The following is a 12,829-nucleotide window of genomic DNA, read 5'->3' as shown; positions in this document are numbered from 1 at the left end:
GCTTTGTCTACTTGCAGTAATAAAATCAAGACCAGGTTTAAATGGGGCCATAGTGTGCCATGATAAGCAATGTTTCCTACAACTCAGGGCTTTCACCTCAAATAACATCTGTGCTGTGTGTCATTTTGAGTGATGTAGATTAGCAGAGTAACGTGTGTGTGTGTGTGCCTACTTAACCGTATTTTTTTGACGTATTTGTACCCAGAATTGAGTTTAATCTTGAGTTTAAGTTTTTTAGTGTTTTATGGGCCTTACAGAGAGCATACATGTAGATTTGTTTGAAATTTCACCTATAGTACTTAGTTTATGTACTTAATTTATACATTACCTATCTTTCAAAAGTTTGGACTTAATAAGAAATTAATATTTTTTTATTCAGCAAGGACATATTAAATTGATCAAAAGTGACAAAGACATTTCAAATAAATGCTGTTATTTTGAAGTTTCTATTTGTCAAAGAATCCTGGGGGGGTTGGGTAGTATCACGGTTTAGACATTTTTTGTTTTCTTTCAAATCTAATTAAGTATATTCAACTTCCCATAGGGGTGTGGCCGATTCAATTCAAATTATTTTATTTGCCGGATAGGGACAGGAGATGGAAAATATAATTATCTTAGTGTAAAAAAAAACCTCATTGAAAATATCCACCATGATAGGAAAACAAATGTGTGATTGTTTTGCTTAGGGAGTAGTGTGGGGCTTTGAGCTCTACTGTAATAACAGGTTATTTTGGCAGTTATCCTCATCCATTAATTTATTAATTACCATTTTTAAATGCTTTATTGTGCAGAAAAGATTTCATTGTCAAAAATGTTTCACCATACCCACAGTGGGAGATTCAATATAAAGTTGTGACAGATGGGTAGGGATATTTTCTCAATAAGGGTATTTGAAAGACAATCTGTTGCATTGCTGATGAAAAAACACATATCATAAGAAATTAATATTTTTTTATTCAGCAAGGACATATTAAATTGATCAAAAGTGACAAAGACATTTCAAATAAATGCTGTTATTTTGAAGTTTCTATTTGTCAAAGAATCCTGGGGGGGTTGGGTAGTATCACGGTTTAGACATTTTTTGTTTTCTTTCAAATCTAATTAAGTATATTCAACTTCCCATAGGGGTGTGGCCGATTCAATTCAAATTATTTTATTTGCCGGATAGGGACAGGAGATGGAAAATATAATTATCTTAGTGTAAAAAAAAACACCTCATTGAAAATATCCACCATGATAGGAAAACAAATGTGTGATTGTTTTGCTTAGGGAGTAGTGTGGGGCTTTGAGCTCTACTGTAATAACAGGTTATTTTGGCAGTTATCCTCATCCATTAATTTATTAATTACCATTTTTAAATGCTTTATTGTGCAGAAAAGATTTCATTGTCAAAAATGTTTCACCATACCCACAGTGGGAGATTCAATATAAAGTTGTGACAGATGGGTAGGGATATTTTCTCAATAAGGGTATTTGAAAGACAATCTGTTGCATTGCTGATGAAAAAACACATATCATTTATCAGACAGGAGAGGGGAAAACACAGTAATTTTAAGATTTCCCTTGTGCTCCTTTCATCAGATGGCATCTGACAGTGATGGTTCATTTCTCTGGTGAGAGGAGATCCATATGGAGCTTGCTGTGATTCAGTTCCTCTGAGAGAAGAAAGGGCTTGGAGTCCAAGCGTGAAGGAGTGAAGGAGACCACCTTCAGACCCCATCAACTCTGCCGTACTCGCGGAGCGACCTGCATCTAGTGTGATAATTTGACCGCTGAGGTGCCATCATTGGAATGCATGAGAGAAGTCTATTTTCTCTGCCAGTCTATTTCCCTTCACTCTCTTTACACGGAGAGCTCTTTAATTTGTTTCTGCCTTGTCAGCTCACACACAGTCAGCCTACATCCATTCAGGCTCATTAGATACACGACCACAGCACTTGACCGTGTCTGCTTGACTGTCTTTTTGAGTAAGGTGAGGGACCTGCTAAGTCTCACAAACTCGATTTGTTGGAACTCAATGAGTCTTGGAGCATTCTCTCCATTCGTACACAGTAAATTGTTTTTTGTAGAGGAAGAGATTCCACCTGACCTCATTTCTGGCCATACACTTGGCTTATGGGATTAGATCAGGGGGCTGAATTCTCCTGAGCTCCATCCACTATTATTTTACATGATGCTCACCTGAGAGGAAACTCTGTGATACTTGAAAGAAAATGTATTAAATCAATTGTGTTTATGGAGGAAATGTAAGGGCAACCGCAGGGGAAGTGCAGGCATTGGTTGTCAGAACAAGCTATTTTTATAGATTCAGTCTGCATGTGAGGATATTAATGCGTTGACATGTGCCATTCACTGTGACGAGCATATGGTATACAGCTTCACTTTCCTTTTTGAGTTGAAACTAAAATAACACTTTTAAAAATGTAGAAAAGGCACCAAAAGCAACTTCAAATGGTTCCCTAATGGATTGCACGGTATTCTAGTATAGTAGGTGTTAGACTGACAAGACCTGGTGATTCAGACTGCTGAGGTGTGACTTGATTTACAAAATCTTTAGGCAATTTAGGCAAAATCTTCATTACAATCTTTCTTTGAAACATATGAAGCGCCTGCAGAAGTTGGGCAAAACAATAAAGCAGAGGATTACTGAGAGTTAACCTGTGTTTGTGGGTAGGGCAGTGAAGCTGTTATGTTTTGTGACATAAAACTAAATAAAAATAACATTTTAAACCAAAAGGTAAAAAACATCATTACTGTTACTGGGCAGACACGACGTGAGATGTATGGATCCATTTGCAAACTTTATTCAAAGGCGCTGCATGTGAGGATATTAATGCGTTGACATGTGCCATTCACTGTGACGAGCATATGGTATACAGCTTCACTTTCCTTTTTGAGTTGAAACTAAAATAACACTTTTAAAAATGTAGAAAAGGCACCAAAAGCAACTTCAAATGGTTCCCTAATGGATTGCACGGTATTCTAGTATAGTAGGTGTTAGACTGACAAGACCTGGTGATTCAGACTGCTGAGGTGTGACTTGATTTACAAAATCTTTAGGCAATTTAGGCAAAATCTTCATTACAATCTTTCTTTGAAACATATGAAGCGCCTGCAGAAGTTGGGCAAAACAATAAAGCAGAGGATTACTGAGAGTTAACCTGTGTTTGTGGGTAGGGCAGTGAAGCTGTTATGTTTTGTGACATAAAACTAAATAAAAATAACATTTTAAACCAAAAGGTAAAAAACATCATTACTGTTACTGGGCAGACACGACGTGAGATGTATGGATCCATTTGCAAACTTTATTCAAAGGCGTGGTCAGAAACAGGCATGGGTCAGACAATGGCAAACTGGTATGGAAAAGACAAGGCAAGGGCAATCCGGTAAACAAGCGAGGGTCATGGCAAACGGAATCCAACAGGGTGAGACTAGAGGGATAAATCCAGGTACACAGGCAAAGATCAAAACATAGGAAAACAGACAAAGCAAGACTCCGCTAAGGCTATGAAAACTAAGCAGGCTCCGTAAGGTCATCAACTAAACAATGATATTCGCTAAACAATACTTGGCAGCTTGACGGGGGATAAGAGTGAGTGTTATATAGGGAAGGTGTGATTGATGACAGCTGTGTGCAATCAGTGCTGTGTGCAATCAACTGTGTATGTGTAATCAGTGCAATGGATGATGGGAACTGTAGTCCGGGTGAAGTGCAACAGTGGTGTGGTGCAAGAGTCCATAGTAGTGGAAGGGTGACCTCTGGAGGCGAGCAGACGGAGGTTCATGGACCGGATTCGTAACAATTACACACACTGTAATTCATTTTTTTTAAATAATGCATTAATTAAAATAGTCAAATTATTAATGAGTTAATATTCAGATATAATTATTGTATGTTAAAATATTCCCAACATTTTCTTTTTATATGTTTTACTTTCCACTGAGGATTGTGACAGGCACCCAGGTGGATGCAGTTGAGTGAATACAAACAAACTTCAGTAAACATGATGCCTCCATGAAAACTGCTGCAGGGCTGAAATGTTGGGTAACCATGCATTCAGTAATATTTTGTATAATATGAAAGAAATTCTCACTCGTGAGAGTCATTTCATTGTGTCTGCACTCTGCACTGGTTGTTATGTGTATGTGATGTTTACGTTTCTCTAAGATGGACCAGTTTAAAAGAGTAACATGTTTGTGAATTGTATACACTCTCAGAAGAAGGTACAAAAACTGTCACTGGGGGCAGTACCTTTTTAAAATGTACACATTTGTACCTTATTTACCACTAAACGGTGCACATTAGTACCAAAAGTGTACCTACATTTTATTTTTTGAAAGTGTATCACCCAGGGCCGGATTTACCTCTTTTCGTGACATTGGAAAAAAAAATTTTGGGGCCCCCTTCCCCATTGATATAATATGCCTAATATTACCACCCAAGCAAACAAAAATATATTTTTTTAACAGACAAAAACACAATAATACAAAGAATTAAACCATATTAAGGAACAATAATCGAAACAAAACAATAATAATAATTCTAAAAATAAAAAAGCAAAATAAATAAATAACCAAACAATAGAAAACACAATGAAAATAAAATATATAAAATTCTCAGCCTATCAACAAAAATATTCCTTAATCAGTGGAAACCATTACGGTGTTTTCTATTGCAATAAGTGCTTGCTTTCAGTCAATAAAAATCTAATGTAGTTCTTAATTTGTTTGAGAACTGAGAAAGACCGTTCCATTAATAGGAAATCTCATGTGTGTTGAACTAGCTAATTTTTTAAACACCTCATCCCAAACCTTTCGTTGCAAATTCAAAACGTCATTTTAGAGCTAATAACAGAGGCTTGAGCCATTGGTATGCAGGCTAACGCAGTTATTAATGCAGTCTAACGCAGTTATTAGAGAGAGAGAGCGAAAGAGAGAGAGAGGGAGAGAGAGATTAAGTGCATGTGAATACTTGTGTCTGTGTGTCTCTCAGCAGTATTCAGCAGCAGCGTCTACTAATAGTGAATCTTTAAGTTGAACTGCTTCAAGAACCTCACTACTGAGAAATGCTTAACTATTTTATTGATAAATTCGCGGGGCAGCCGCAGCTCTGACAACAAGTTTCTGTCCACGTCTCTGCGTGTGTGCGCGAGTGCGTGTCTGTACTTTGTGTGCATCTGTGAGAGAGAACGGGAGAAAGAAAGCGTGATTTCTGGTATCACCCTATTGACAGCTTTTATACCTTTCTTGGATGAGTGTAGTGGTTGCGCTATATGTTTTAGATTTCCTAAAAAGAGCTAGCTTAAAAGAATGATTACTTCACAAATTGGACTAGGTTGTTCTATATGTTTTTGAGTCACTACAAAGAACCAGTTTAAAATAATAATTTGTTTGTCAGTCATACTTCATGGTTGCGCTGTATGTTTTTGATTTACTATAAAAACATTTTAATAGATTCATTATATCACAAATTGGACTACACTGGTTGTGCTATATTTATTTGGCCCTGTACACACTGTAACGTTTCAGGGGTGACAACCACAATTAAATACAAGAGTGAATCCTCTAAATTATAATTTCGTCTGTGTATGGAACAGAACTCACTCTTGAATTGTGCTGATTGACACCATGGTAACAATAGCAACCCTCTGGTGTCTCATGCTTTTGGTATCTGCTATCTTTGACCAAAGTAAAATTACAGCAACCATAGACTTATGTTCAGCGATTTTAACTAAGCCACCTTCGACAGAGTCGTCATGTTTTGTTTAGGTTTGAAAGGTTGCTTTGCAGAGCATGCTCTTAATGTGTTGCCATGTCCACTCATTATAAGTGATGCTTATTTAGCATCTTTGGGCTTGTTGTTTGGGCTTGGCTCATAAAGTGATCCAGTTTATGGAGTTAAGAAGGCAGGTACTGGGCACAATATGTTGGTATGTGGCTTATTTCCAAGATAAAACATTTGTTTTTAAGTTTATTATGGGCTTGTTCATATTTGCTTTATTATTATTATTATTTTATTTTCTGGCAACACTAATGAGTCAAGACGTACCTTGTTCCCTGTGATTTCTTGCACCCACACTTACAGAGAAAAGTGACACAACTGGGGTATGCATTTAAATACACCTTTAACAGCTAGTTGTTCAGTTTGGTTCCATACACAATGCGGATAATTTTGTAAATGTAGTGTCAATACCAGACATTTTTGGGAGTTAATTCGGTTGGGGAATCCAATAGTCTCTCCTGTAAATGACTGAACTGCATACAGTATGTACAGAACAGGATTAAGCACTAATAGGTGAATTGACAACCAAATTTAACTGTAGTTTGTACGTGACCTTTGATTCACAAACTAACAAACCAGAAAATAAATCAATAAATCGATAAAGAGTAATTTGATCTTGAATCAAACATTGGTTGCGCTGTATGTTTTTGATTCACTAAAAGGAAAATGGTAATTAGTTCATGAATCGGATTACACTGGTTGTGCTGTTTGTTTTTGATTCACTACCAAGAAACAGTTTTAAATAGTAAGTTGTTTGTAAATTGGACTTCACTGGTTGTGAACTAGATTTCACTCTGTTATTGCATGCAGCCTGCGAGGACAACCTTTATTCCCTTCCGTTTTTCATAATTTTTACTCAGCACTATATTTTAAGTATAATTTACAGGCTTAAACAACTGCAGAGACAGCTAAATATGTATTAATTTTTGGTAGCAATGGGGCGGGTATATGAGGCTGCATGTGCCTCAGGGGTGAGGTGGCAGGTTGGTGATGGTACAATGCTTCTTACTCACAGAACACATCAATCAGTGCTGACCAGAGAAACAGTGCAGACAAACTGCCTCTTTCAGTTGATGCATTTAGCTGATGCATCATGCATCACAATCAGCCACACCAGAGATGAGACGGCATATAACAACTTACAATATCATCTGCATGTTGTGCCATTGTATTTGCACAACACATTCTCTTCAACAGTTACAGAACATTGAAAGCAAACAGTGGACCAGTACATGCCAAGGGGGCAAATTGTGAGGCTAAGCTTAGATAATTGCCTCTAGCTGGCTATAGAATAAGGACATGTCAGATACCGCAGGGGACATCGCAGTGACTACACAATTAAATCAGCCATATTGTCACCCTTTCGTTACAGTGCTTCACATGTTAGATCACATTACATTGTTTACTGGGCTTACATTGTGTACCTTACACTGTATACAGGAATGGGATTTGGTTTTGTGGACATAGTCCTGGCTGCTGACTGTGATAAACGGCCAATAGGCGGGCAAATACAGGACAGAGCACAGAGTACAGGACATAGTGCTATCATTACAGCATCAATCCACAGCAAAATTAACCTTATTGCAGTGGAAAATAAAACTCTGAAACCCGTTTGTCGTAGGCATCTGTTCACGATGGTTGTTCCAATGGTGTCATCAAAGAGCATGTCTCAGAAAAGCAGCGAGTTATTAAGCAGTTCATTGAGTGGGGTAATATCACATCTGGCTAGCTATAGTTGAGGCCCAATTATAAGCTGTAGATTTGGACTGGCCTGATTCTCTGCTGTTCGAAATTGCACTAGTAATGAAACAGGGAAGATCAAACAGAATGTCAGCTGAAGAGATTAGAGGACTCAAGAAGTCCAAAAAAATATGCATGGTAACACTTTAGTATAGGAATCAATTCTCACTATTACCTAGTTGCTTATTAGCATGCCTATTACTAAACTATTGACTATTTATTACACATAAAGCACATATTCTGCATGATCATATTCTACATCCCAAATCCTATCCAATACCTAAACTTTATATCTACCTTACTAACCATTAATAAGCAGCAAATTAGGAGTTTACTGAGGCAATTTAAACCTGGAAATAAATATAAATTCTGCATTATTTCTGAGTTAAATATGTTGTTACTGAATTAGTGACCATGTGAACTCATCTCTACATGAAATCAGAAGTTCTTGCTTCTGACAATATGATTATCTAAAAGCATGCTAGATAACATGATCATCAGTTCTGAAATCCACGTTTCATTTAAACTTTTCACTCTGTTATACTGATAATATAAAATTGAATGGAAAAAAGTATTACATTTTAAAAATGTGAAACATTCTTCACTGCTTCACTGGACTTCACTGGATGTAAACTAAATGTCACTCTGTTATTGCATGCAGCCTGCAAGGCCAACATTTATTTCCTTGTTATACTGATAATATAACATTTTCCGGAAAAAAGTATTACATTTGAAAAATGTGAAACATTTGGTATAAACAATTGTTGGCATGCTCTGGCCAATGTATGTGCTTCTGTCCTAAAGCAATGTTTCTGTATCCGCATAAACATGTATTGGACTGTTGATACTATTGGATTCAGGGTACTGCAGCACAGCAAAATCTCTCACAAAGTCTATCTAATAAGACCTTAGAGACGCACCCCAGAGCAACATTCTGATTCAAGGATCTCCATGGCAGGATGGTAAGGAACCTCTTCTTTGAAATCTTAAGTATTTCAAGCAGAGGTCTTAATTAAACGTCTTAATTAAACTAAACTTACTTAAAGGAGTGATGCTTTTAATAAAAATTTTGGTAGCGTTACAGTAGCTCAGTTGTTTGCAAGATGTTTTACATCATTTAATGACATGACACTTCATCACCATATACATATTATGACATGAGATATGGCAGTATATCGGCACCGCTGTTATTCGGCCGTAGGTAATCACAGTGTGCCGATATACAGCCATATCTCACGTCTACTCGTGTGATATTGCGTTTATACAACAGTTAGATGGCACAAGTGTGTAAATACATAAGAAAAACAACAACAGAGTGTCTTTTAAAACCCTCTTTTGTGCAGAACTACTTCCTTCCACCACAGATTCAAATATCAGTTTGACAGTTTAACAGTTGAGCCCAAGCCTCTAATTCAAATCGTCACTTTAGAACTAGTAATGAAGGAACGTTGAGTTGCTTCAGTATATTGAATCACTGTATTATGTAGAGAGAAATTGACTGAGCGAGTGTGATTATCTGCATCTGATACAGCATTCATTCTTCAGCTCCATCTCATATTCACAGTAAAACATTAGTTTGAATGTCCGCTGAGGAAAGCGATATCTTTGTCGTACTGTCCTTTCATCTGTTTAGTGTGATTTCCGATGGCAGCACTGCTCAGTGCATTTGTTAACTGTCTTACAAGCTTGTTATTAATAGTAAAAATAACTTCCGCTTCAGTCTCTTTCGATACAAAAGTCTTTACTGTTGACTCATAAAACAGTCTATTGTCGCCATCTAATGGCAGAATGTCACTAAAATCACCATCACGAACATACACTGTTTCCCAATAATAAATACTACTATTACGTGTATAAAATATTATTTCTTGAATAATAAACACCATTCATCATAAAAGTTACTAGACAATTCAGTCAATAGTACAAGGGTAGCGCTCTGATATACATAATTGAAGCTATGTAATAATGTGATGAAAATTTGCCCTCAGCCCAAACTATTTGCTCTGGAACAAATAATAGAAGAATGAGACCAGCATGCCAAATATTTTGCAGGCGTCGGCAACGTGTTGGCGATTTCCTCAGATCGCGTCTTTGATAATTCACACTGCGTGATTGTCACTCGCGTGAACGAGCACCGATTTGCCTCCGATTTCGGGCATTTGTCGGCGATTTCACAAAACCTGTTGGCGAGTGAAAAATCGGGCTAATGTCGTGCAGTGTGAACTCAGCATAAGGTAGCTATCAGCTAAACAGTGATATACGCTAAACAATACTCAGCGTTGAATGGTGGTGTGAGACTGATTTATATAGTTTGTGTTATTGGTAGCAGCTGTGTGTGATTCGTTTCAGGTTAGCTTGTGATTAGTGCAATGGAGCATGGAAAATGTTGTCCAGGGTGATGTGTAACAGTCTGTGTAGTGTGAGAGTCCATGTGGAGAGCGGGTGACCTCTGGTGGTGAGTGAACGGAAGTTTATAGACCAGATTCGTGACATATCTCATATTTAACCATTATAGAGACATCAGAGCCAGCTGCAAATTCCAGAAGATCTGGTCGAGGTGAGGCCGCTGACACCCTGGAGCTCACATCTTTGAAAACGAAGCAAATTTTCAAATAGACGTTATCTTTATTAGCAAACTGCATATTTGAAGTCTAAACAAGTACATTATTGCCTAAAAACTCTTAAAACTGCATTCCGTGACACAAAAACAGTATTATTATCATTATTTATATATTTTTTTAATTATTGTGGATTTAGGCATCCATCATGACGCTGTGAGAAATATTCTGCATTCACACCATGTCGTAATTACTGTAATTTTGAGATGAGAACACGTGACATTCTGTTTGGAGCTGTTCACACCCTTGGACTCTACGGCACTATCAATGCGTAAACATAGCACCTAACGAATCTGAGGTGGTGGTCAGATGGTACAAGTTGTAGCTCTTAGAAAATTCCCAGTTCCCAAGTTGTAATTACGAGTTCTACGAGGACGTGAACGCTTTTTACAAGTTGGTATCTCGTAATCACGGTAATTACGATTTGGCGTGAACGTATACCTACACTGCAAGAGGAGTGATACAAACGGTGAAACGGTTGGAGGAGTTCTGTTATGACTCTAATATCGCACTCTTATCAGCCAATCAGATTCGAGGACCAGAAAGAACTGTTGTATATATATTATCTCCAAGTCTGTGATGCACAAGCAAGCTGAGCCAATTCTTGAATCATAGTTATTTCTAAAGTAGCAGTCTGATTCTGTTTTATGAAGGTTTTTTATTTTTTTTTTATAAGTGAACTCATTAAATGAACTTACAGTATATTTGATGTAAAATTATGCATGCTTTTTTTCCCTTGATTATGGGCACTCTCTTAAAATTTTCACAATTTCACTAGTTAATTTTGTCCACTAACACACGCACGCAAAAATAAATAAATAAATAAATAAATAAATTAATTAATTAATAAACATTGGTAATAATTTTCACACAGTAAATATTAATAACCTTTTCTTAAGATTATCATGATTTTTAATGAGTAAGAATGCATTTTACAGTGAATATTACTAGTTTGAGATTGAAAGTCTGGGTCTACAAGAATAGTAAAACAATAAAAAAAAAATTATAAATTAACTCATTAAAAAATGTTAAAAATAAGTTTAAATGTACAGCAGTTTTAATATAAATCCAAAAAGTGCCTGAAGCTGAATAAACACTTACCTGTATATGTTTGTCATTATTTTTGCCACATAAACCATTTATTATTAATTACTGTACTTGAACTGTTCTTTTTTTTCTTTTTTAATAATTGCGTAGTCTGATTTCTAGATTTTTAAATAATATGTTTGCCTGAAATAGCTTGTAGTAAGTTACTACTTTTCAAAATAGTATTCTGACAACTTTGGCAAGCTATAGTTCAGTAGGTTCCTCCTTCGTGGTCAGCTATTTCCGTATAAAGTCTAATAACACATGCATCGTGCTCCTTTCCACACTATGGGGTGTGGAAAGGAGAGGGTGCAGATGACATTTGTATTCAAGTAGCCTAAGGCAGCTCTGTGAGCCATTCAGCATTGGGAAATGTCTGCTGCTAAGCATGAGCTCACCTGCCATGTATGAGTCGTAATCCATCTTCTAAAAACATATCCAACTGTCTTTCACCCTGCTGCCCAGGAACTGGGCCGTCTGCACATTCAATTCACCTATGGCTGGCCATCAGCAGTTGATGTGGAGGAATAACAAGCTGATGAAAACCCCCAGAAACACAAACATGCAGACTGTCGCAGCAGCATTGCAGATGTTTCCTCATACATGCTAAACAAAGGGGCTGAAATCAGAATGAGCAAGAGAACTCTGAAAACCTAACTGCACATATCAGGAATGATAATTGCCCTTTAGACCAACGTTTCACCTGGAACAGACACCGAAACTGGCACTGATCAATGGCAAATCACAAGGTGACCTTATTGCATATAGTTAAGTTACTTTGATATTCTGTCGGCATTGGAAAAAGGCCCATTTTGAATTACTGATGGCATGTAAATGATGAAATGTAATCTTATTGGATCATCTCATCCATCATCATACATTTGTGTATGTACATGCAATGGTGCATTATACACAGTGGACCATTCAAAAGACTGATAACATTTGCTGTACAACAGAAGCAGGATGTTTGATTGTCTCTCCACATTCAACTAAGGTGCAAAAACCATGTAAAGTCTCCTGAACTATTAGAGTATCAGGTCATACATACTATTTGACCCTCTAACACTTTCTATTCTAATTCTACTTTATCTATATTTATTTTTTTATAAAAAAAAAAACAAACAAACACTAGCTTTCTATTCTATCTACTTGTTTTTATTTGTGTATATGTGTGTGCGTATAATATATATACACCTTGCTACATGTACTGCGTTAGGCTAACCGAGACTTGTATAAATACTTCATATAATACTTGTATACTTCAATAAATGCCCCAGAGGGTGGATTTATTCACAAGAGGGTGTGCAAAAGAGAAAAGGTCCAGGTGGGTGCTCCGGTGCCGTGAGTGCGCTCCGTCCTACTTCCCAGTGCCGTGGGTCCGTGCTGTGCTCCTGTGGGGCTGGTCAGTCACACGCTGCTGTCTGTGGGAGAAATGAGAGAGCGAGTTAATGCTCAGTCTCATGGAGAAGTGTCTCAAAGGTGGCAGGGCTTGCGTGGCTTATGTAGCTGCCGCCTGATAAGCTGCAGCTGTGACCGATCAGCCTGTGACGAGGACGAGCAGGTGATCCTCGCTTGATTCCAGGGCAACGCTGATGAAGCTTCA

At 37.3% G+C, this 12,829-nt stretch overlaps 1 long non-coding RNA gene across 1 annotated transcript in view; it reads left to right on the top strand.

Moving 5' to 3' along the window:
• The first annotated feature begins 3,511 nt into the window (after nt 1–3,511).
• Nucleotides 3,512–12,829, top strand: part of LOC107567408 (uncharacterized) — a 13,818-nt gene continuing 4,500 nt past the window's right edge. The window contains exons 1-2 of the long non-coding RNA XR_001606641.1: nt 3,512–3,532; nt 9,757–9,800. This is a non-coding gene — a long non-coding RNA (uncharacterized lncRNA). The remainder of the gene's footprint in view (nt 3,533–9,756; nt 9,801–12,829) is intronic.

This window comes from Sinocyclocheilus grahami, unplaced genomic scaffold (assembly GCF_001515645.1).
Source record: "Sinocyclocheilus grahami isolate Dianchi unplaced genomic scaffold, SAMN03320097.WGS_v1.1 scaffold1156.1, whole genome shotgun sequence".
Taxonomy (NCBI): domain Eukaryota; kingdom Metazoa; phylum Chordata; class Actinopteri; order Cypriniformes; family Cyprinidae; genus Sinocyclocheilus; species Sinocyclocheilus grahami.
The sequence above is the reverse complement of the archived record's forward strand: the minus strand, read 5'-3'. Positions and strand labels throughout refer to the sequence as shown.